The sequence below is a fragment of the Lampetra fluviatilis genome, chromosome 13 (assembly GCF_964198595.1).
Source record: "Lampetra fluviatilis chromosome 13, kcLamFluv1.1, whole genome shotgun sequence".
In the NCBI taxonomy this organism is placed as follows: Eukaryota; Metazoa; Chordata; class Hyperoartia; order Petromyzontiformes; family Petromyzontidae; genus Lampetra; species Lampetra fluviatilis.
Genome location: NC_136287.1, coordinates 3,476,292 through 3,499,991, shown reverse-complemented (window position 1 = coordinate 3,499,991; position 23,700 = coordinate 3,476,292). Strand labels below are relative to the sequence as shown.

At 49.5% G+C, this 23,700-nt stretch overlaps 1 long non-coding RNA gene across 1 annotated transcript; it reads right to left on the bottom strand.

The window, feature by feature from the left end:
- Window positions 1-444: 444 nt before the first annotated feature.
- Window positions 445-23,026, bottom strand: LOC144935302 (uncharacterized). Its single transcript, XR_013637288.1, has 3 exons — window positions 23,016-23,026; window positions 2,385-2,476; window positions 445-476 (listed from the first exon to the last, which is right to left on the bottom strand). It is a non-coding gene; the product is annotated as an uncharacterized LOC144935302 (long non-coding RNA).
- Window positions 23,027-23,700: the final 674 nt, after the last annotated feature.

Genomic DNA, 23,700 nt, shown 5'->3' with positions numbered 1-23,700 from the left:
TTGATAAAAAAAAGTTTTTTTGACCATTGCTGCAGTGAACGCTATGTGCCTGTGTTTCCAATATTGACTGCTGTCTTCTATTTAATCTCTCCCCACTGTATCACACAGTCTCCGCAAGGACGCTGCACACGCTGAATGTCGGCTCATCGCTGCACAGCCACGTAGTACTGCAAAAGAACACGCATGCAGACCAGGAGCAGGAGGAGCGGCTGAGAATAGACATGCAGGAGCACCATGATTATTTGCAGCAGCTGCAACAACAACAAGAGCCGCAGAAGACAATCAGGCTTGAGTTTATGCGCATCGGCAAAGAGCGGATTGTGGAGATCATCATACCTGAGTGCTGGGCGGAGTTGATTAAGGGCAGGTGTGTGGAGCAGGAGACGGCACAGGAGCCGGTTGCAGGGCAGAGCCAGAAGAAAGGCCTCTGGCAGCGAATCAAAGCGGGCACAGTGAGACATCTGCAGACGTTGCACCTGCAGAGGCACGAACGCCCATTGTCCAAGCTGCAGACGCACGGTCACTCGAGTGGGGTGAATCGAGAGACCGTTTAACGTGCAGACCCATGAACTCCAGGCAGTACCCGTGCAATGGGGGGGGGGGGGATCCCCATCGTGTTCCCTGGAGTCTGCTTCGTCCTTTTTCTTGTCAATGATCGTATATTTTTTACTATTTTGTATTTATAAAAGTGTTTGTGATGGCATGCTATGAAGTGCTCTGCAACGGTTTTCTTGTGAAGTGCGATATATGAAATGAAGCTTGATTTATGTATTGAGAATTGTCTGTGTTTGACTTATTCTTATTCTTTGTGACGCCAAGGCTGTGCTTCCAGCAAACACACTCCACACATTAAATACAACGCCCTCGCTCCCTCAGCAGACACGGGCGAATGTGAGACTTTAGCCCCTTTTCCAGACGAAACCTCCCCATTGAGTTTTTATCCATAGCACGAAGTGATTGAGGAATGTAGGTCAGTTTGCACAGTGAATCAATCATTCATCACGCATAGTCAGTGAAGGGCCGTGTGGTCTCTTGCGAGAAGCATTTGCACAAGCTGCTTTTGCTGCCATGCCGGAGTCTGCAGTGATTTGTTTTATCCAAAGCTCACGGGGTGGGGCGCCCATGGAAGTGGCACCATTCTTTAGAGGGTCGCATTCCACTTCGAACGTCGACCGCCAACCGAAGTGCGCAATTTGCTGGAGAGGGCGCATCAAGACAGGCGACGTTTCCAAAAAGTGACGGCCATCACCTTCGTGCTAAGCTCTCAATGGCTAGTAGACCGGTCGTAGATGCAATGGTGAAATTCCACATGAAGATGCCAAGAAGCTCTCTTTGACATCGCATGTGGAAGGACTGCAGCTGATCCAGACCAGAATTGAAGCAATGTCCAGGCCTCTGCACCACACAACGAAGCTGACGACACAGCCACAGGTAGACCCTCAAGTTCGTGCTCAGATTTAATAATTTCTGAGACTAAATCCGGTTCAAACTGTCACTACGTCTGAGGCTAAGCCGATTCGGCATGTGACATCAGGTCTACATCATCCATCAGGGCTCTGTGCAGAACCCAGGAATTTATCCACTTCTTCGACAGTGTTGTCTTTGATTATACAGGGTACTTTTTTAGGACTGAAACTCAAGTTGTATCTTCTGTTTATTGCCATGAACCATTTTTTTCACATTTTTGTGTACATTTTGGAGGCCTGGTGTGCATGTTTCAGACTTTTCAACAAACTGAGCTGCATCATCAGTGTAATTGAGGTCAGTAAAGTGGTGCCGGCAAATCGTGACTCCAAGGTAGTGGGTCATGTTTTCAAACACCTTGTCAATCCAACAGAAGAGCGCCGGGACAAGGCCCCACACTTGACGTACTCCAGATGTGGTTTCGAATTGTGGGGAAAGTCCGGACCCGACACGGACCCGCCACGGACCCTTGTGCTGGTGCCTGCACGTAAATCTTTCACAGTGTCCAGCAGGATGCCAGGGATCCAAATCCCTGAAGGCAGATCAGAGAGCAGGTTGATCCACAGAGTCAAAAGCCATCTTCAAATAAATGTAAATTAAACTTTAAAATTTGACCGCTAAGCTATATAGCTCTTTTTCAGAAGCAACCTGGCCAAAAGTTATAGCTCAAAGAAGTGGCTTATCACGTGGAAATTTATAGCAGCCAAATACTATGAATGCATGTTTCTAAATATGGAGGGGAAAACCCGGAGGAGGCGGAGAAATATCCACATGAGCGCGGGAAAAACATGTAAACTCCAAATATACACCAGGCGTCAGGGTCGGGATCGGGATCGGGATCGAACCCACAACCTCCTGTACACCAGGCGAGGTAGTTAACGTCTCGCTACCCTGACACCCCAATGGACGATCAAACTCACGGTGCGGTTCCGCAAGTAGGCTTAGTGCAAGCACAGCATCCATCTTGATTTCTGTAGGTGACAATGTTTTGTCAGGAGTGGTTGCATCCTGCCTAGAAGTACACGTGCAAAAAACTTGTGTTATTGACGAATACGTTGCGTGTTTTCGTTATGTGTGCTTGAGCACCACTGCCAATTGAGTATCATCAAATCATTTCTTTAATATAATCACCACTTATTTGTATTGGTCTGGAATGTCAATAGGACAGCCTTGCAGATTCAAAGCATAAACCTCTGAACCATGTCAGTTTAATACGGAGGCTTTCGTGACCAATATCCATAATAGAGGTTTTTTTGGATTAGATCGCCTAAATCTATAAATGTGTCGTTAAACCCGCCACCACCAGACACAGCCAACTAGTAAGGGTTGTCACGTAAACAGAACATGCCAATTCGTCACGAGTACAGCGCACCGGTGTGTTGGAGAGCCAAGCCACAACATTTACAATCTGAATAGGACTACGAATATAAAATCAAAGATTTACTCGATGAAGGTACCTACCTTAAAATTACACGAGACCCAACCAACACCTTGGAACGTAAAACAACGGCAATCATTGCCAAGTCATCAATTCCCAAGGAAGAGCAATACCTGATCAAACCAAGGGCATAAAAACCACCAAGACTTAATGGGCTACCAAAACATTAAGACCCATAGTAGAATAGGCTGTGCCACATACAAATTAGCACAATACGTAAGGACACAAAAACAGTCCTACATCGGTAGGACCTCTTCATTCATCAAAATCTATGAACATCTCGTAACTATAATTAAATATATTAAGCTTAACCCTAATGATATTCTCGTAAGCTTTGATGTGACTTGATAATTGTTTTTTAACCCTTCTATCTGGCAACAAAACTGACACCTTTTTTTTTGGCGTCATCTGGTCCAACCCATGTGAGACTAGGCTCTAAGGAAAGCTGTCTCGGGTGTGGACCAATCAACTTCAAGGACAGTGCATATTTCGATTTAAAGCTTTCGTGACTGCAGGGATTCATCTTCTTGGTTCTTTCGGTAAAGTCACGTAGAAGGGAAGTAATAAAATAATAAAAATGAAACATAATAAAATAATTCTCACGACGTTTCGGCCACAACGCAAGCAGCCGTCCTCAGGTGAAGAATGAAACACCACCAAGCTTGGAGCGTATATTTAAGCTGGGTTGGAGGGGGGGAGGTGGGAAGAAGAGCGCCTAGACAAAATAATTTGCATATCAAGAGGAATTTAGCATATGGAAAATGCGTAGGAGGTGGGCGGGGGGGTTTCAAATTAATATTATGCCCGTGCATTATGCAGGATTAGCAGCATCAAAGGGAGGGAGAACGGGGGTAGCATTAACAAAGGAAAGGAATGTTAATAGTATGTAGCTGCAGTTGCTAAACAACCACGTTAAAAACTAAAGTATAAACTACATAAACAACTAAAGTATAAACTACATAGCATCATCAGTATACTTACTATACTCTACAATAAACTGAGTTACTAACAGTAAGTAATACATTACAATTCTACGTCATATAAATTATATAATATGCTTCCATCTAAACTTTGTTCTCTTACATCACATGAGTCTACACCGTACTATATACTGCAGTGGCGGCTGGTGATATTTATTTTTGGGGGGGCGCATTTTTTTTTATTTTATTGAGGGGGGCAAATAAATATAAAGCAGTACCAAAAACCATTTTGACTACTTGAATATAAATTTTGATGATCTTTATTTACATTTCAGACCAAAAGAAGTACCAAAAAGCATGTTTCCTACTTGAACATAAATGTTTCTCTTTTATATACATTTCAGACCAAAGTACCAAAAAGCATGTTTCCTACTTGAACATAAATGTTTCTCTTTTATATACATTTCAGACCAAAGTACCAAAAAGCATGTTTCTTACTTGAACATAAAAACGTTAGTTTCATGCTATTATCAATATGGCTGCGGCTACTTTCATGACGTTTGCATTTGTCAGAGAGATGTTTGAGGTCTCTTACCCCCGTCGTTGTCCACAAAACTTCAGTGCCGACACTTTGAAATAAAAGACAGGGAAAACAAAAAAGAGAATTGTTAACATCACATCCAGCCAGCCACCTCCGTTTCTCATAACAAGCGCGGGTGAAGCTTCGTGTGTAGCTTCGTCCTCTGTCACTGGCCTGCTGCTGGATTTGTAAATCGGGTTGGTCCGGTCCGAGATCCTTTATCTTTTTTATTTCTTCCAGTGAAAGCCTTGTGAAAGGGTTTGTTTGTAAATAAATTACAGAATTTGGATGAACTGCTGCCATTGTTTACACAAAAAATTTGATCAGCCTAGCAAGTGTCGAAGTGGTGTCGCCTGCGCACTCGCAGTAGTGGCCCAGAGCGTAAATTTGAATGACAGGTGACGAGAACCAATCAGATTGGATAAAATAACATGTATCCAATTCTGATTGGCCAGGGACGCAACGACTTGCGCCCCGAGGAGAATCTTTAAGAAACCAATTAGAGACCAGCTTCAGGTCACATGCTGTCCGAAAATTTAAAGTCTCACATAGACATCCATTTGTCCGGCGCCCCGCATGAAACACATTGAAAAACATAGAAAATAGTTGACCGATTAAAGCCAGTTTTTATTAAATGATGATGCTTTTCTTACTACCAGCCGGCACATCGTATGAAAAAAATATTTTATTTATGTATTTTTATATAATTTTTGTATATGTATATTCTTGAATCTTGATGCGCCCCTGCGCCCTCTATTGACGAGCCGCCACTGATATACTGCCATAGACAAACCCAACATTAAATTATATACTGTATTGCTATAAACCACAGAGGTTCTCTGCAAGCCATCTGGCTATCATGAGAGATTCGTTCATGAGGCGATCCACATATACAAACACAGAGACAATTTCAACCGAGAAGATGGATTCTGGCTTAGCAATCATTGGAAGGACGTAATAAACCATTTCGGATCTTAACTGATTGTGTTCACGTTTACGGTGACTTTCAGACCGCGTTCCACTCACTGGCATTGTATTCTCCGCAGGGAATGGATTCTTTGCTCCGCTGCAAGTTTCCCACCACGACTCACCCATTGACACGACAGTCAATGGTACAGTGTATAATAACAAATAGTATAACATTTATATGCTTAATACAATGTACAAAGTAATTTATAGTATCGTAATTGTATAGTAAACATATAGCAGTGTGATACACATTAGGGTGGGTAGAATAATGCATAGTGTTATATTAAAATGTATAAGGTATAGGGTGATTTATAGCAATACAGTATATAATTTAATGTTGGGTTTGTCTATGGCAGTATATAGTACGGTGTAGACTCGTGTGATGTAAGGGAACAAAGTTTAGATGGAAGCATATTATATAATTTTTACGACGTAGAATTGTAATGTATTACTTACTGTTAGTAACTCAGTTTATTGTAGAGTATAGTAAGTATACTGATGATGCTATGTAGTTTATACTTTAGTTGTTTATGTAGTTTATACTTTAGTTTTTTTACGTGGTTGTTTAGCAACTGCAGCTACATACTATTAACATTCCTTTCCTTTGTTAATGCTACCCCCTTCCCCCTCCCTTTGATGCTGCTAATCCTGCATAATGCACGGGCATAATATTAATTTGAAACCCCCCCACCCACCTCCTACGCATTTTCCATATGCTAAATTTCCTCTTGATATGAAAATTATTTTGTCTAGGCGCTCTTCTTCCCACCTCCCCCCCTCCAACCCAGCTTAAATATACGCTCCAAGCTTGGTGGTGTTTCATTCTTCACCTGAGGACGGCTGCTTGCGTTGTGGCCGAAACGTCGTGAGAATTATTTTATCATGTTTTATTTTTATTATTTTATTACTTCCCTTCTACGTGACTTTACCGAAAGAACCAAGAAGACAGTGCATATATTATCAGGGTTATGTTTTTTGTTTGCATTATGGCTGCAGGTATTGTGGTCTATGCAAACATGACTCCTTGTAAAAAAAGGTGTCAGTTTTGTTGCCAGATAGAAGGGTAAAAAACCAATTATCATATTTTTACTGGCAAATGAGGTTCCAATGGTGTTTGATGTGATTTCTCTGTTCACGAGGGTTCCGGTCCACGAGTCAATTAAATTACTCGACACTCTGGTACCGAACATAGGTTTAGCCAAAGATATCTGAAGACTAGCTGAACACTGTCTAAAGAACACCTATTTCTTGTGGAAAGGTAACTTTTATAAACAAAAGGAAGGAGCAGCAATGGGCTCTCCTTTGTCTCCTGTGATAGCGAATTTGTTTGTACATGTGTAATGAGATGACTTCCGAGACTTGTAGAGGATTTCTTATTTATTTCTCGATACTTTAAGGACACGGTCACGGAGAGGGCATACACAGGGAGGTGCGAGCGAGTTGACAGTGGAGAATGACGTCATGTCACGGGTGCTGTAAGGGGGTACACCTTTGTGAAACAAAGGTGGGTCCGAGCTAGGGGGAGGAGCCGCCAAGGGGTACTTAAGGGGGACCCCATGACGACAGCGTGGGAGAGGAAGGAGAGCCTGCGTGGACGACATCCCAGCTGCCGCCGAAGAAAGGCTAGAGATGTAGAGGTCTCACCTGGTCGCCGGGCGGTGATGGATGATCCCTCGCCCGGGGCAGACGAGGGGGTAGACAAAGGGGAGCCGTACCAGGGCGTGGATAGCTGAAGGGATGTCCGCGTTAAGGACAGAGTTCTGACGTGCGCCATAATGGGTGTAAGCGTCGAGTGCAGAGAGTGTAAACAACCAGTGAGTGTACAGTGGACAGTGTGTGTAAGAGTGTGAATTAACGGCAAGCAGCCTTAAGTAAGAATCCTTGTCTCCGTCTGGTTCTACAAGTCTCCTGGGTGTCAAGAAGTACTATACAACATATGTGTGCTGTTCTATAATGCACCCATACCCGTAATTAGCTTCCATGGTCAGCAGACGGTACCCTGTCACTACATCACCCCCCCTCCCCCCAATGTTTAAAAGATATCCGTCCTGGCTAATACCAACAATTATACAATTTAGGCAGAACAATTCCGCAAACAAGAACCCATAAAATCCCGATAATAATAACACATTTTAGAGCAGAACAAAATCCGCAATCGAAAAGGAGAACAACATTTTAAAAAAAAATCCGAACATCCATAATAACTGTAAGGGATAGAGAGATGGAAAAAAAATACAACCCGACACGCGTTGCTGTCGACCCGACCCCAACGAATTCCCCCCACACACAGGGAGATTCCTATGAACGGAACATAGCACATTTCGACCTGGTCCTTGACGCCGGTTCATCCTTGGGGGCACATTTTTTCTTCTCTCCGGGCGATGGGGACTTGCATAAAAGCCTTAAAGAGGTCGGCTCCTCCCCTGATTCCTTATAAGATGTGAACCGGGCTGAAGCCGGTGGTTCAGGGGCTCGGAAACTATAGGCGGCACAACACAATCCTTCTGATGCACGCTCTCCGTGGCCAATTCCCCCGGCTCGTCGGACACATCAGACACCGGCCGTACGGTACTTGGAGATGAGCTGTCAGTTTGGGGAGGAATGTATGGTTTCAACCACGACGGATGGACAAACCAACGGCGACGGCCCACCTGTATACGCACACACTATGGCCGTTTAATCTCCACTACTTCCACGGGACCCTGCCATGGCCGATGCAGTTTAGGGGACGCTCCCAGGGGCACCTGCAGGCAGTGCAACCATGCCTTGTCCCCTATGGTCCATGGAAGCACACACTCGTGCTGCACCGCGTTCTTTTCATTGGCCACCTGCGCTCTGGCGGTATTTACCCTAGCCGCGTCACATGCTGCCAACATGCAACTCAACGTAACTTGCAGGGGCGTGGGCAAGGCCGTTTTTACCCTGCCCCCTGACATGCCCAATTTGACCCCAATGGGGGGTTAATTCATGAGGAAAAATGGCGAAAATCCCTTGGAAGTGTGAGGGGCCATCCTCTACGCCGCCAAGACCCCTGGAACGTGCAAGTCTCAATTGGTTTGCGCCGCCTTGACTGCCTGACAGAGCATAGGTGTCAAAGTTCTGTGCCGGCGTTCCACCATACCGTCCGTTTGGGGATGGTATGGTGACGTTATAACTTTCTTAGTGCCTAGCGCGTCGCACACCTCACGCAGCAGTTTCGATGATAAATTTCGGCCCTGATCCGTGAGAAGCTGCTCGGGGGCTTCCTTATCAATTCCGTAGCCGTGCAAAAATGCATCGGCAATAGATGCGGCCGATTGGACGGGCAATGGCCAGGCCATCGGCCACCTAGAGAAATATTCAACCCCTACTAGGAGAAATGTATTCCCACTCTGCGTGGCCGGGAAGGGTCCCAGAATGTCGAGTGCGACCAACTCGTTAATCCGAGACACCGAAATGGACTGCAACGGAGGCTGGGAGTTCCTCAGCAGCAGTTTCCGGCGCTTGCAATCCGTGCAATCTTTTACCAGATTGTACACGTCGCTCAACATGCAAACCCTTTGTGCTGCAACTCAACGCGACGCCGCAAGACCATGATGGACCCATCCTCCATCTGCAACCGCCCCCACTCGGCGCTCGTGAGATTCAAAGTGCTGTCCCCTGGCGCTACCACCTTGGGGGGCTCCCCCTTTAACCGAGCGCTGCCACGACGTTCAGTGGCCCCGCCACGGGTGGTTTACAGTGGCCCGCGCCCGATGAACATGCACAACGCTCCATCAGGGGCAAGCGGGACAACGCATCCGCATTACAATGTCGCACCCCTTTACGATATATAACTCGGAACGAGCACTCTTGAAGTATTTCCAGCCAGCGTGAGAAATATATATACTCCCAAATACAACTGTCAGCAGTAGCAGAACACGCGTGCCAACAAGGACACTCAATTGATTTTGATAATGTTGAAGTTGTGTGCAAAACTAGGTACTACTGGCCAAGACTAATTCGAGAATATATTGAAATTGAAAAAAAAAACTTTTAACCGTTCGGATAGCTACCGACTTCGTGCTGCGTGGAAGCTAATCATGAAATAAAGTCACGTCGGTATAAAATAAAATAAAAATAAAATTTAACTTCATTTTATACCTATGTAGTGACATAAGAAGGGAGGGGCTGCTGGGGGCTCTGGGACCCTGGGTGGGCCAGACGCTTAAGCCTCTTGGCACCGGGCGTTGGGTTCCCAGGCGGGTCCAGACGCTTAAGCCTCTTGGCACCAGGCGTTGGGTTCTCAGGCGCTTAATCCCCTTGGCGCCGCCAAAGGGGGGGCTGTGTGTGCGCTGTGGGAGATCTGGGGGCGCACACGGCCCCACCCCTCGTTGGGGACTAGTTATAAAAGCGGAGCTCCCTGGACGATCAGGGCCAGTCGTAGCTCAAGACCCAAGACCCAAGACCAGCCATCTGAGGACCCTGGGGCGATGTGAGAGCCAGTGGTGGGACTCTGGAACTCCCGACTCGACGACCTTGTGAGGGCGAGTTCCAGAGCGTAGCCAGAGTAGAGTATCTAGGCTGTGTACCTAGGCTGTGTACCTAGGCTGTAACAGAGTATCAGGACTGTTGGAGTGTTGTATTGTAATAAACAAGTTACCTCTACAAGTGTCTCCGGAACCCGTTACATTTGGCGTCAGAAGTGGCAATGGAGACAAGAAGTAAGCCACGTACCTTCAGTCCTGACGGCAATGTTGAGGAGCAAGCGGCGACGGGGCAGCCAACTCGGGCCGACAACGACGCCGCACCGCCGGCTGAGCAGTCGTCCACCACACCTGCCGATCCTCCTCCAGCGTCGGGAGCAGCAATGGAGGAAACGCTGCTTCGCCTCACCGAGTTGCTCCACGCCACCGTCTCCATCCTGGACGACATGCGTCGCTCACAGGCGGAGACAGGAGGGAGAGAGGCGACGCAGCGGCCGCGCCATTCCGCCGGCTCCAACACAAAGATGGCAGCCGTTCCCGCCGCAAATACATCCGGGTGTGTCGCCACTTCTGCCGGGGGAGCAATGACCGCTGGGAGCGACGTCACTTCCGGGCCCAGCGTGGGCCAACCCGACGACGCCGCGTCATCAGCGCTGCGTCCCTCACCGCCGGGTGACAGCTGTTTGCAACCTAGCAACGCCGCATCATCAGCGCTGCGACCTTCACTGCAGGACGACAGCTGGCTTCAACCTAGCATACCGCGTCATTAGCGCTGCGACCGGACAGTGAGGGCGCCATTCTTACTGTAACCGGCGCCGGGGCCGGCACATCGACCGACACGCTGGTCGCCGCCTCTGCTGCTCTGGCCAAAGGTTGGAGGTCGGGAGACCAGGCCCCTGACACTTCGTACATTTACGCGCTCCGGATTAATGATTTTTTTGTTGACATTCTCTTCGTTGTCATCGGGGAGTCGTGACTGTTGTTGGGTAAACTGTGTGGAGCTTCGCTCGTGAGTGTTGTCAATGTGTGTGCGAAACTTTGCTTGTGATTGTTAACAATGTATGGTTTGTATTGAGCTTTGTTCGTGATTGTTTATGTATAGCTTGTGCTGTCATTGTTAACGATGTATATACTGTATGGGGCATTTATTTTGAGATGGTGACATGCTGCCAAGGATTTGGAATTGTCATGCTGGCTCTCAAATATCTTGGGGTGCAGATCCTGACCAGGATGGCCCAGCGGGTGTTGCGTGTCTAACACGAGAGTTGTGGTTCCGTCATGCTATGGCTGACGGCTTGACCTGACAGCCCGGAGATAGAGACACTCCGTGGCATGTCTAGCCTAGTGGGCTGTGTGCTCACATGGCTCGGAGAGTGTGGTCCCGTCATGCTATGGCTGACGGCTTGACCTGACAGCCCGGAGATTGAAACACTCCGTGGCATGTCTAGCCTAGTGGGCTGTGTGCTCACATGGCTCGGAGAGTGTGGTCCCGTCATGCTATGGCTGACGGCTTGACCTGACAGCCAGAGATTGAAACACTCCGTGGCATGTCTAGCCTAGTGGGCTGTGCGCTCACAGGGCTCGGAGAGTGTGGTCCCGTCATGGAATCGCTGACGGCTTGACCTGATGGCCCGGAGGTTGAGACCCTCCGTGGTGCGTCTGGAGCAGTAGGCTCGCCCTGACGGCCCGGAGATTGAAACACTCCGAGGCGCGTTGAAACAGTGGGCTGGAGATTCGTGGTGTTCAGGTGTAGTTGTCCCGTTACGTTGGAACTGTATCCCTCAGTTGTTAGGGTGCATGTTGTGCAGGGAGTAAACGATGGGTCGTCTCAGCTCGGTCGGTACAGCTATATGCTGCGATGCGAGTCTTGGAGAGAGATTGGGTCTCAGCTCGGTCGGTACAGCTATATGCTGCGATGCGAATCTTGGAGAGAGATTGGGTCTCAGCTCGGTCGGTACAGCTATATGCTGCGATGCGAGTCTTGGAGAGAGACTGGGTTGAAGCCCCCCAAAATGGCCGACGTGCGCGGTTTTAGGATGGAGACGCCACGTTGGAAAGGCGGGGGGTGCTAACGGTTGACATGTAATGTCGGTGGTGGTCCTCATTGAGGGCTGCTGGGACGCAAGCACGGGATGCCTTTTTGAGATGCGGTTCGCGCGTGCGGCCACCATTTCTGGGCAGAAGCAGGCAGATTTATTTTGTTTGTGTCATGTAAATTGTATATATATATTTAAAAATGTAGATACTGGAGCAGCCCTGAAGTGCGACTTCTTTTCCCAGTACATGGGTCGGCCCTGAAGTACGACTTCTCGACCCGGGACGTAGACAGACGTCCAGATTAGTGTGTGTAGAGGGATGCTCGACATGTTGGTCTTCGCCTTCTCTCCACTTGACGGATGGGAGGCTGGCAGGGTGGTGTGGAACCCTGCCATCCATGCGGTGGTTGTGCATCCAACGCATCGGAATTTGTATATTTGTTGTTGTTAATTCCCCGTTTTCTATGCGGATCCCGAGGAGGGCTAGGTGTGCCGCGGGTCGTTTGTTCACGTGTCATTGCTTCACCTTTTTGTTGATTGATGATTGTATATAGTGTAAAGTTGTACAGGTTGGTTATGGTATTCATGGTTGCTTTCTTGTTCCTGTTGAGGCTCGCGTATTTTTTTTTTCTCTCGCTCCCTTTTGTTAATTTAAACTTTCTAATTATTGACAGCCGGGACGGCTGGAGGCTACATAGAGGAGGGTAATGTAGTGACATAAGAAGGGAGGGGCTGCTTGGGGCTCTGGGACCCTGGGTGGGCCAGACGCTTAAGCCTCTTGGCACCAGGCGTTGGGTTCCCAGGCGGGTCCAGACGCTTAAGCCTCTTGGCACCAGGCGTTGGGTTCTCAGGCGCTTAATCCCCTTGGCGCCGCCAAAGGGGGGGCTGTGTGTGCGCTGTGGGAGATCTGGGGGCGCACACGGCCCCACCCCTCGTTGGGGACTAGTTACAAAAGCGGAGCTTTCTGGACGATCAGGGCCAGTCGTAGCTCAAGACCCAGGACCCAAGAACAGCCATCTGAGGACCCTGGGACGATGTGAGAGCCAGTGGTGGGACTCTGGAACTCCCGACTCGACGACCTTGTGAGGGCGAGTTCCAGAGCGTAGCCAGAGTAGAGTATCTAGGCTGTGTACCTAGGCTGTGTACCTAGGCTGTAACAGAGTATCAGGACTGTTGGAGTGTTGTATTGTAATAAACAAGTTACCTCTACAAGTGTCTCCGGAACCCGTTACACCTACATGACTTTACCGAAAGAACCAAAGAGTATGGATTCCTGCAGTCACGAAAGCTTCAAATCAAAATAATACATTGTTTAAATGCATGCCTATACAGGCCACTATAATTCAATAGAGATTACCATTGGTACGGCTATTTTAATACACACAATGGACAGAAAGGACAAGATCAATGGGCTCGCATAATGTGCATGCATAATGGACGTTGACTCATTAATCCCCCCCCTAGTTTGCACAAATATGCAGAAGTGTGGTCACCACATCTACGCCTCTATATAGGTGTAATGCGGGCGTAAACGACCTCCCGGAAGTGACGTCATGGGGGGAGGAGTTACGTCACGTGGGGGAGAGGGTAGAGGTCTATAAGGGGGGTAACCGGAAGCAGTGGGGAGTGATTTGAGACTGGGAAAGTATGAGGCCACGCAGGGCGAAGGGTGAGAGAGAGAGAGTGGCGAGATCGCCACACACCCGGGCCACGAGGATCGGCACCGTCGGCCAACGGTGACCGACCCCCGGGCAGCAGGAGCAGCGAGGAGGCTGCAGAGAGCAGCGGGTCTGCAAGGGAGGAGTTGGGCAGCAGGGGTCTGCGCGACGAGACAGCAGCGGGTCTGCTAGGAGGGAGTTGGGCTACGTGAGCGACAGCAGCCTGGGGCTGCAGAGCAGAGAGTATATAGGGGAGTGCCGTGAGGGAAAAGAGATCGAACCCAAATAAAGGGCACAGGACAGAGAGAAGCGTCCGAGTCTTTTATTACACTGGTGTCAGAAGTGTAACGGCATGGCTAAACAACTGAGAAAAAAGAATATTCCGTCTCCGGCATCGGCTTCATCTTCCGACGACGATGACCTTCCTCCTGCGGTGGACCCGACTCCGGCAGAGGAGGAGATCCGTGCTGGGACGAGTGCGGGTCTGGGGGTCCAAGATGTCGCCGCGTCGGCGGACCAGTCTGCACCGAAGGACGCGGATTTAAGATGGAGTCGGATGGCGGAGCAACTTGAAACTCTCAAGAACGTACTTGCACAGTTGTGTGAGCTCGTCACGCCGAGGGCGGCGTCGGAAGGAGATGTTGGTGGTCCGCAGGAGCCCGGGTTGTCTTCGATGTCGACGCCATCAGCCACGCGGCACGAAGACGCCATCTTGGGCGTGGCGCACGATGAAAGGCGGGAAGCCGCCATTTTGGGCCCTCCGCGACGGAAGGCCGCCATCTTGTCGACACCACGCTGCGACGCCATGTTGAACATGCCACCGGATGAGTCAGCGGCTGGAGGGTGCGCGCCAAGGATTCGCAGTCGTCACCTAACGACTGTCAAGGAATTCTCCATCGGGGTCGATTGGAGTGCGTTCGCCTGCAGATTTTTGGCAGCGGTACGCTCGGCGAGGTGGACTGCCGAGGCATTAGAAGTTCTTCCGACTCTCCTTGATGATGAGTCCGTTAGATTCTTTCGCTCTATAAAAGCCGCGAAGAAGAAAACATTGCGTGGTGTGTTCGACGAAATGGCAGACGCTTACGAGCCGCCGGATGATGCTCATCGCCGGTTTGTGCAACGACAACGCGCACCCGAGGAGTCTCCGGTGGCGTATAGGGGCGTGGTACTGGAGCTGGCAATGGCCGCATACCCGGAGATGGAGCCTGACCTGTTGGAACCTCTCATCCTCGGGAAGATGCTGGAGTTGTCCCGGGATCTCGGCATTCCCATGCCGGTGTGCGGTCACAAGAAGCTCACATCCCGGGCTGCGGCTAAGTGTCTGGACGCCCAGTTCAACCTGCGCCGGTGGAAGCAAGTTACGGCGTGGACGGGGGGGCCCATCGTCGAAGGGGGAGCCGTGGGTTGGGACCCCAAGAAGGCAGTTTATGTGCCGGACGACAGGAGCCCGCAGGAGCTGTCGGCTGCCGCTGCTCCGTGGCCGGGGTCGCGGGCTGCGCCGCCGACACGGCCGCGTCGGGACGGGGCGCCCGCAGCAAGGCGCAACAACATCGACTGTTTCCGCTGCGGGCGTAAGGGCCATTATGCCAGGGACTGCTGGGCCCGCATCCCGGGCCCGCCCCAGCAGGAGGCCTCGACAGCGGCCGCTCCAAGAAAGGATTCGCCAGCACAGGCAAGTCGGTGCACACCAGACACCCGGCAAGGCTTGACACCTCACTCATCACCGTTGTCATGCGATCCGGGTGTGGTTAATAACGGGAGGCCATTGACTGCGCCTTGTCGTTCGGTAACGCAGTGGCGTAAGTTGGCTCGGCGGGTCGTCGCGGCCGCTACCGGTTCGTCCACCGTACCTGGGTCGATACAAGGGGTGGACGTACGGATTTTGGTAGATTCCGGAGCGTCCGCGACCATTATTTCGGATGTAATATTCCATCTCTTGAACATCCCACCAGAGGCCGTGAGTCCGGCTTACGCTTCCTGCGTCACCGCGAACGGGGGTAGCATGGGCATTGTGGGCCAGGTGTACGCTACAATCGCTATCGGGGGAGTGTCGGCCTCGGGAATTGTGTTAATTTCGAGGTCTCTTGCGGTTCCTTGTTTATTAGGGACCGATTTTCTGGCCAAAATGCCCATTCTAATTAGAATTAATGAGAACTGCATCCAATTACCGGAAGGCCGTAAAATTGCGTTTTTGCCGTCGCCCTGGGGGCGACCTGCTCCTGTCGCCCAGGTGCAGGCGTTGTCCGAAGTGTCTGTTGATATTCCACCTGGCTCACAGATTCTCATTCCTTTGCGTTATCGGAAGCCTCTACCTGGTCGTCAAGGAGCGATTGGGGTTTTGTTGTCGCCGTCCGCCACCATCACGGGTGGATCGGCGCTGGTTGGGGCACAAACTATTGTTCGGCCAGACCAGCAGCCGTTTTTGCAGGTGCTTAACGCGAGTGCCGAAAGCGTGTGTGTGCCGGCGGGTACCGTTGTGGCACATGCCACTACTGCGTTTACAGCTCATGATGATCTGTCCGGCCGGGGGTTTGTTGGAGGTGTTTCGGGCCCCGGAGCTGCAGATGACCGCTGGATTGCTGAATTGTGTGGGGAGAATTCAGCTCTTTCCGGGGAACAACGTTGTGCGATTCGTAAATTATTATCGAGCTATTCTGATGTGTTTAGCTCCGACGATTTGGACTTAGGACGCACCTCGTTGCTTTATCATCATATTGACACAGGGGACGCTGCCCCTATTCGGTTGAACTCGCATCGGATGAGTCCGGCTGAGCGAGAGCATGTTCGAGGGGCAGTGGATGACATGTTGGCTGCGGACATAATATCTCCGTCTAACAGCCCATGGGGCGCACCTGTTGTTTTGGTCAAGAAGAAGGATGGCAAATTGCGATTTTGTGTAGACTTTCGTAAATTAAATAAAGTGTCGGTGGCAGATGCGTATCCCCTGCCGCGTATGGACGACTCTCTCGATGCCTTGTCGGGGGCGAAGTTCTTTTCAACGCTAGATCTCTCTTCGGGCTTCTGGCAGCTTCCCCTTGACGAGTCCTCGCGAGAGAAGACTGCTTTCCGTACGCCGCAGGGGTTATTCCAATTTAACTGTCTTCCGATGGGGCTGAATGCGGCCCCTGCCACTTTTCAGAGGTTGATGGAGTTGGTATTAACGGGGTTGCAGTGGGAGACATGTCTTATATATTTGGACGATATTATCGTCTTCAGCCGCACATTTGACGAGCATTTATCGCGGTTGGAGGCTGTGTTCATCAGGATGCGTTCTGCTAATTTGAAATTTAAGCCTAAGAAATGTCACCTACTGCAACACTCCGTGCGTTATTTGGGGCACATCGTCAGTGCGGACGGGGTGGCCACAGATCCGGACAAAACTGCGTGCGTCCGTGACTGGCCAACCCCTGCCTCGGTGGGGGATGTGCGTCGGTTTTTGGGGTTCGCCTCATATTATCGGAGGTTTGTTCCAAATTTTGCTACGATCGTGAGGCCTTTGCATCTCCATGACGGGTAAAGGACACAAATTTGCTTGGGGACTACCCAGAGGAGGCGGCGTTTCGAGGCCGACGCGATCTATTGGCTACGGCACCGACGTTGGATTATCCGAATTTTGCACATCCCTTCATTCTGGATACGGACGCGAGTGACACGGGCATTGGGGCGGTGTTATCTCAGTCCAAAGGTGGTGTGGAACGCGTGGTGGCGTATGGTAGCCGGGTTTTGTCTCCCGCTGAAACCCGCTACTGCGTCACTCGCAGGGAACTTTTGGCTATTGTTTTTTTTCTCCGCCAATTTCGACCGTATCTGTACGGTCGTTCGTTTATTGTTCGCACGGATCATGCGGCCTTGCAGTATGCGCTTAGAATGGACCAACCATCCGGCCAGCTGGCGCGGTGGTTGGACACGCTGCAAGAATTTTCCTTCCAAATTCACCATCGGAAGGGAGTGCGTCACGCTAATGCGGACGCACTTTCCAGGCTGCCGCAGCGATCCCCTTGCGCGTGTGCGTCGGGGACGCATAGGTGTGGCCCGATTCAGCACCCCCCTCAGCCTGTCGCGCTCGCAGTCGAAGTGCCTGAAGCTTCGCTTGAGCCGGGGCCGGCTGATGCGGGGCCGGCTGATGGGGGACCGGCTGATGGCATTCTACATCTCCCGAGGTCTGTGTGGATTCGGGAACAAATGTTGGATGATTCTTTGGTAACGTTTCGTAAGCGGCCTGTGAAGGGGAGTGGGAGACTCTGTGCGGGAGGCGTGCCGGAAACCGCTCTCCGTGATGGCTTGCTGATGTGGAGGGAAGGGATGCAGGAACGCTGGCATCTTGTTGTACCGGCATCATTGCGGCACGAATTGATTAGGACTCTGCATTGTGACACGCTTTTACATCTGGGGGTGCAGAAGACGCTATTGACGCTGCAGCGAGACTACTATTGGCACGGCATGACGACGGATGTCGTCGGGCACGTTCGCGCGTGTCCCGATTGTGCCCGCCGTAAGCCACCTATACATCCATATGTGCCGCCGATACAATCTATTCAGGTGTCTCGAGTTAATGAGTTGGTGGCGTTAGATATTTTGGGACCCTTTCCGCCATCCGCTAGGGGAAATAAATATTTGCTGGTAGGGGTGGAGTACCTCTCCCGCTGGCCGATGGCCTGGCCTTTGCCTGACCAGTCAGCGGCGTCTATCACAGACGCCTTTCTATTTGGGTATGTTATGGACAAAGGGGCGCCAGAGAGGCTCCTTACAGACCAAGGCCGGAATTTTTCCTCTAAATTGTTGGGGGAGGTGTGTGCGGCTCTGGGTACAAAAAAAATACGGACATCTCCCTACCACCCACAAACGGATGGTATGGTGGAACGGCTTAATCGGACCCTGTCCGCCATGTTGTGCCATACGGTTAGTGAAAAACAATCGGATTGGGATTTGCATATCCTTGGGGTGCTTTCAGCGTACCGGATGACGCCGCATGCGGCTACGGGATATTCGCCGTTTTTTCTAATGTACGGTCGTGAAAACGTACCGCCGATTAATGAACAGTTGGGAACCGGAGCGAGGGGACCTGTCAAGCCTCTTCCTGATTATATTCAGGACACCGTTCGCCGAGTCACTGAGGCGCGGGTAGGGGCTCGCATGGCTACGGCCAAAGCCCAGGCTCGGAACGAGCGGTGTGCGCGACGTTCAAAAGGGGAATGGCCCTGGAAAACGGGGGACCTGGCCTGGCTCCATTGTCCACAGGTGCGGCCAGGTACCTCTCCTAAGTTACATAAGCCATGGCAAGGGCCGGTTCGCCTCATCGACTTTCCCAACCCACAGTCGGCGCGTGTTCGGTTTGGTTCTCGGCGTTGGTTCGTCCATACATCTCGGTTGAAACCATACGTGGCCCCTCGACCGGATGCGTCATCTCCTGAGGTTGCCTTGCCGGGGTCTGTTGCTGCCGACTCGCCCTTGCCTGTGCCTGCTGACTTTGCTAGAGCGCCTGTCGTGCCTTTCACAGACGAGCCGGCCGTGACGCGGCAGGGTAAAGAAGACTCAGCTCGGTGTGCGCCTACCACGGCTGTGGAACCTTTGAGGCCCGCAGCCCTTCCAACCCCACCGCGGACACGATTGCGGGACGCCTCTGATGCTGCGCCTTCGAGAATAGGGGACCGGGACGTTGCCAGGCCTCCAATAGCGACAGACGAACTTCAGCCTGTCGCTCTTAAAACCCTGCCACGTTCCCACTCGGCGGGAGGGCCACCGACCGTCCGGGACGGCCCGGCGACCCGCACCTGCTCGAAATCCCTCACATTTCGTTAATTATTGTGTTGTGTTCTTGTTCTTTCGGTATATTATGGTGTGTTCTGTGTCCTTTTTCGTATTCGGTCGTGTTCGCTCGCATTGCTTATTGGAGTTGTGTTCAGCCGAGGTCGGCTGGATTTTCTCTACGGGGGAGGGTGGTGTAATGCGGGCGTAAACGACCTCCCGGAAGTGACGTCATGGGGGGAGGAGTTACGTCACGTGGGGGAGAGGGTAGAGGTCTATAAGGGGGGTAACCGGAAGCAGTGGGGAGTGATCGGAGACTGGGAAAGTGTGAGGCCACGCAGGGCGAAGGGTGAGAGAGAGAGAGTGGCGAAATCGCCACACACCCGGGCCACGAGGATCGGCACCGTCGGCCAACGGTGACCGACCCCCGGGCAGCAGGAGCAGCGAGGAGGCTGCAGAGAGCAGCGGGTCTGCAAGGGAGGAGTTGGGCAGCAGGGGTCTGCGCGACGAGACAGCAGCGGGTCTGCTAGGAGGGAGTTGGGCTACGTGAGCGACAGCAGCCTGGGGCTGCAGAGCAGAGAGTATATAGGGGAGTGCCGTGAGGGAAAAGAGATCGAACCCAAATAAAGGACACAGGACAGAGAGAAGCGTCCGAGTCTTTTATTACATAAGGGACGAAACAGGTAGACTTCTCCACAAATCTGGCTGTCGCCTGATGAAGCTAGTTGTAATTACTGGCGAAACGTCGTAATCAGATTGTAAATGTTGTGGCTTGGCTCTCCAACACACTGGTTAGTGCTGTACTAGTGACGAATTGGCACGTTCTGTTAATGTGACAACCCTTACTAGTTCTAGTTGATTATGTCGGGTGGTGGCGGGTTTAACGACACATTTATATATTTATGCGATCTAAACCAAAACAACTCTATTATGAACCATGTCACTTTCCTATGAACCCAAATATCATCTCTATTTTGTAAGTAATCATCAGCAGCAGTGACAAAGCCATAAAATACGCCATTGACCTAATCCAATTCCCCATCATCAACATCACAAACACTATCATCAACCTCGTCATTAACACCATCACCTTTACAAATTTCGTTATCATCATCATCCCCATAATAAACTCTGTCATCGCACTCGATCATCATCGTCATTTTCACCATGACCACCAGGGGATGCTGTACTACTTTGCTGTGAAATTTAACAGTCGGGTTATTACCAGGAATATACATGCCCCCATCATAGGACTGTAGATGTTCCACCTTTGACTGAGAGCAGACGAGGGGTATACGCTTCGTCCACTCACACTATCTTACGCAATTAACAATGTAATTTACGTATGTATGTTCTTATTTTTTTCACACAGTACATAGCCAACCGTACTAATCAGAGGTGCGGGTGAGAGACGTAAAAGCAGTTTAATATTAACACGTTTAATTTGTTTAAACTTGATCATTAAAACAATGCTCAACACATTCGTCAATAACACAGCAGCCTTAAAATTAAAATGTACATTCAATTGTTGACGTTTTGGGCAATGGCCCTTCTGAGCACATCTTGGGATGGCTATTGCCTGAAATGTCGCAATTATACATTTTAATTTAACGGAGTGTTGTAACATTATAAAAAATCTGTCACTCAGATTTAGCAACTAGCAAGCGCAGCACAAGAATGGGTGTTACATCTTTTTACAGAAATATACTGTTTTAATAAAACATATATGTGGATAAGGCAGTATTCTATCCACTTTTAGCTTCAAGCAGGGAATTTGAGAGTTACAATCCTGGGGCAGGTGCTGACTCAAACCCTCAAAGCACCGCCCAGGTTTGGTGGCCAAATGGCCTCCTATAGGGGCCGTCCATAAATGACGTCACGCACCTAGGGGGGGGGGGTCAGACATTTGTGACAATGTGTGACGAGGGGGAGGGGGGTTTGAGAAATGTGACATCACATCAAAATGCGCAACTTTAAAGGAATATATTTTAAATAAATGTTTTCTCCTACAACATCAGAGTGCAGCGGCACATAAAATACGCACTACAATGACAATAGTTTAAAGCGATTTGAAGCATTTTTTATATTTTCTTTGGGGGGGGGGGGGTAGAGCTTTGTGACGTCATATTTTAGGGGGGGTCTGACTTTTTGTGACGCCGTGTGACAAGGGGGGGGGGGGGGGTCAAAAATCGTCCAAAATCGCGTGACGTCGTTTATGGACGGCCCCATAATTGTCGTGGGGTTTCTCATGGAACAGTTTTCCCTCCCACGTGACATAAACAAAACGAGAGCTCTATAAGGAATTATCCGAACATCGCCAGGAGGACCCAGCTGATAATGAGTGATGATACTCGTCTTAGACTCAAAGCAGGGCGTGGTGACGCAGGCCGCATGCCAACGATTCAGCGCACGGGGCTGGTGGGTCGTGAATATGTTTGTGGCAATCACAAGAGATCCGGGGTCGGATCTCTTGGAATTTTTAATTTACTTGATACAGCAAGCGTGCTGTGACGGTTCCACCTGAAGACGGAAGCTTGTGTTGCCTCTGAAACGTCGTGATTTTTATTTTATTTTTATTTTACTTTTATTAATTTAAATTTTAAATTTTTACCTACGTGACTTTACCGAAAAACCCCAAGAATATGAATCCTTGCAGTCACGAAAGCTTCAAATCTAGAATCACAAGCCTGCTTCTGACAGGTGGCCAGGAGATGGCAGTACAGCAAGTGAGTTCCCGACCTGTTCTGAGGAGCGGACCTTCAAGTGCCATCACCATTGTATGGTGGAGGGTTTCCAAAGTTCCAAAACAACAATCAACATTCAATTGATCAAACATCCAAATGCAGCAGCCTGCAGGAAAGCGGTCTTAAGCATCGATATAACTTTTTTTTTAAGAAATAAATATCATTATAATGATGATAGCGTGTAGAAAATACTTTGCTTTGTAGCGGACAGCTGACATTGACATACACAACTACTCTTCTCACAATCCTGTACTCAGATTATTTTTAACGAAATAAATTACCAATATAATATGTGTTGTGAAGTAAGAAAAAAAATAACCCGTAAAAACAAAGTTTTTCACTATAAATCCTTTATATGCGTGGCGGCTAGAGTCCTCTCGTCCTCTGGCTTGAGATGGCTGCCACCTATGGGTCAGATGATTGCCTGTCACCATTAAGCAATTGGTAATTAAATATAATTTATTTTTTCCTAAAAAGTGTAAAATTTTGGAAAAAAATTCTCACGAAAATAAATTGTCACGCACAACGAGTCTGTGTGCAAAATGTCAGCTCGATTGGATCACGGGAAGTGGGTTAAAAAACGACCGAAAGATTTGCACGGTCCTAAGCGCGCAAGCAAGCAAGCAAGTGAACTTAATATAAAGGATTTAAAAAGCATTCTCTCGGATCTAAAGAATGTTGATGAAATAATTACGTTAAGAGGAGCACACACTGAAAAGTCTTAACTTAATTGTGTCCGTACTGGATTCTATAATCGTTACTCTGACCTCTTTGGTACTTGTATCTATAACATCGTCTTCTGAACTGTGTGTTTCACGAAAAATCACGTTTAGCCAGTTACCTAGCTAGTTTTAGTATCATCGTCCCTCAGCCACGAACAATAGAGTTGGGGTGAGGAGCAGCCCAGCCTGCAACCAGCCAGGGAAATTCAAGGCGTAGATTGCTGAAGAGTCGTATGATCGGTGTGTTAGCAAAACGCTTCCAATGCAATAATAATGTTAATGGTGCGACATTACCCGTGTTTTTCTGCTGCCATTCGCAATGGAGAGAAGCGAGGCTGAAGACCAATGATGAGAGAAGAGGTGAGAGAGGAGGATGACATTGGTCGGAGGAAACAGGGGAAACGAAATAGAGAATAAGTGTCGATAATAGATGGGGGAATGGTGATGAACGAGGAACGAAGAGAGAGGGAGGAAGGGAGAGAAGGAAAAAGAGAGGAAGGAGATAAGAGATGGAAGAGGAGGCAATGAAGGAACGAATGAGAGAAGGGGTGAGATGGGAGCCTATTAAGGACTAAGTGACACGGAGAAATGTGCGAGAGAAAAATTGGTTTAAACTTAAAACTTCTGTGACTGCAGGAATTGATATTATTGGTTCTTTCGGTAAGTCACGTAGAAAGGAAACACAAATCTAAATTAAAAGCAAAAACCCCACGACGTTTCGATCGCAACACAAGCGGTCTTCTTTTCTCGCCACCTGAAGAAGACCGCTTGTGTCGCGATCGAAACGTCGTGGGTTTTTTTTCTTTTAATTTAGATTTTTATTTCCCTTCTACGTGACTTTACCGATAGAACCAAGAAAAAGAAAAATAGGTAATGGGAGAGGAGAGAGTGATGAGTGGAGTATAAAGTCGAGGCAGCAGAGGAAGCCGAAGGCGAGGAGTACAGGAGGGGTTAGTTGATGACATAATAACTGGGATCA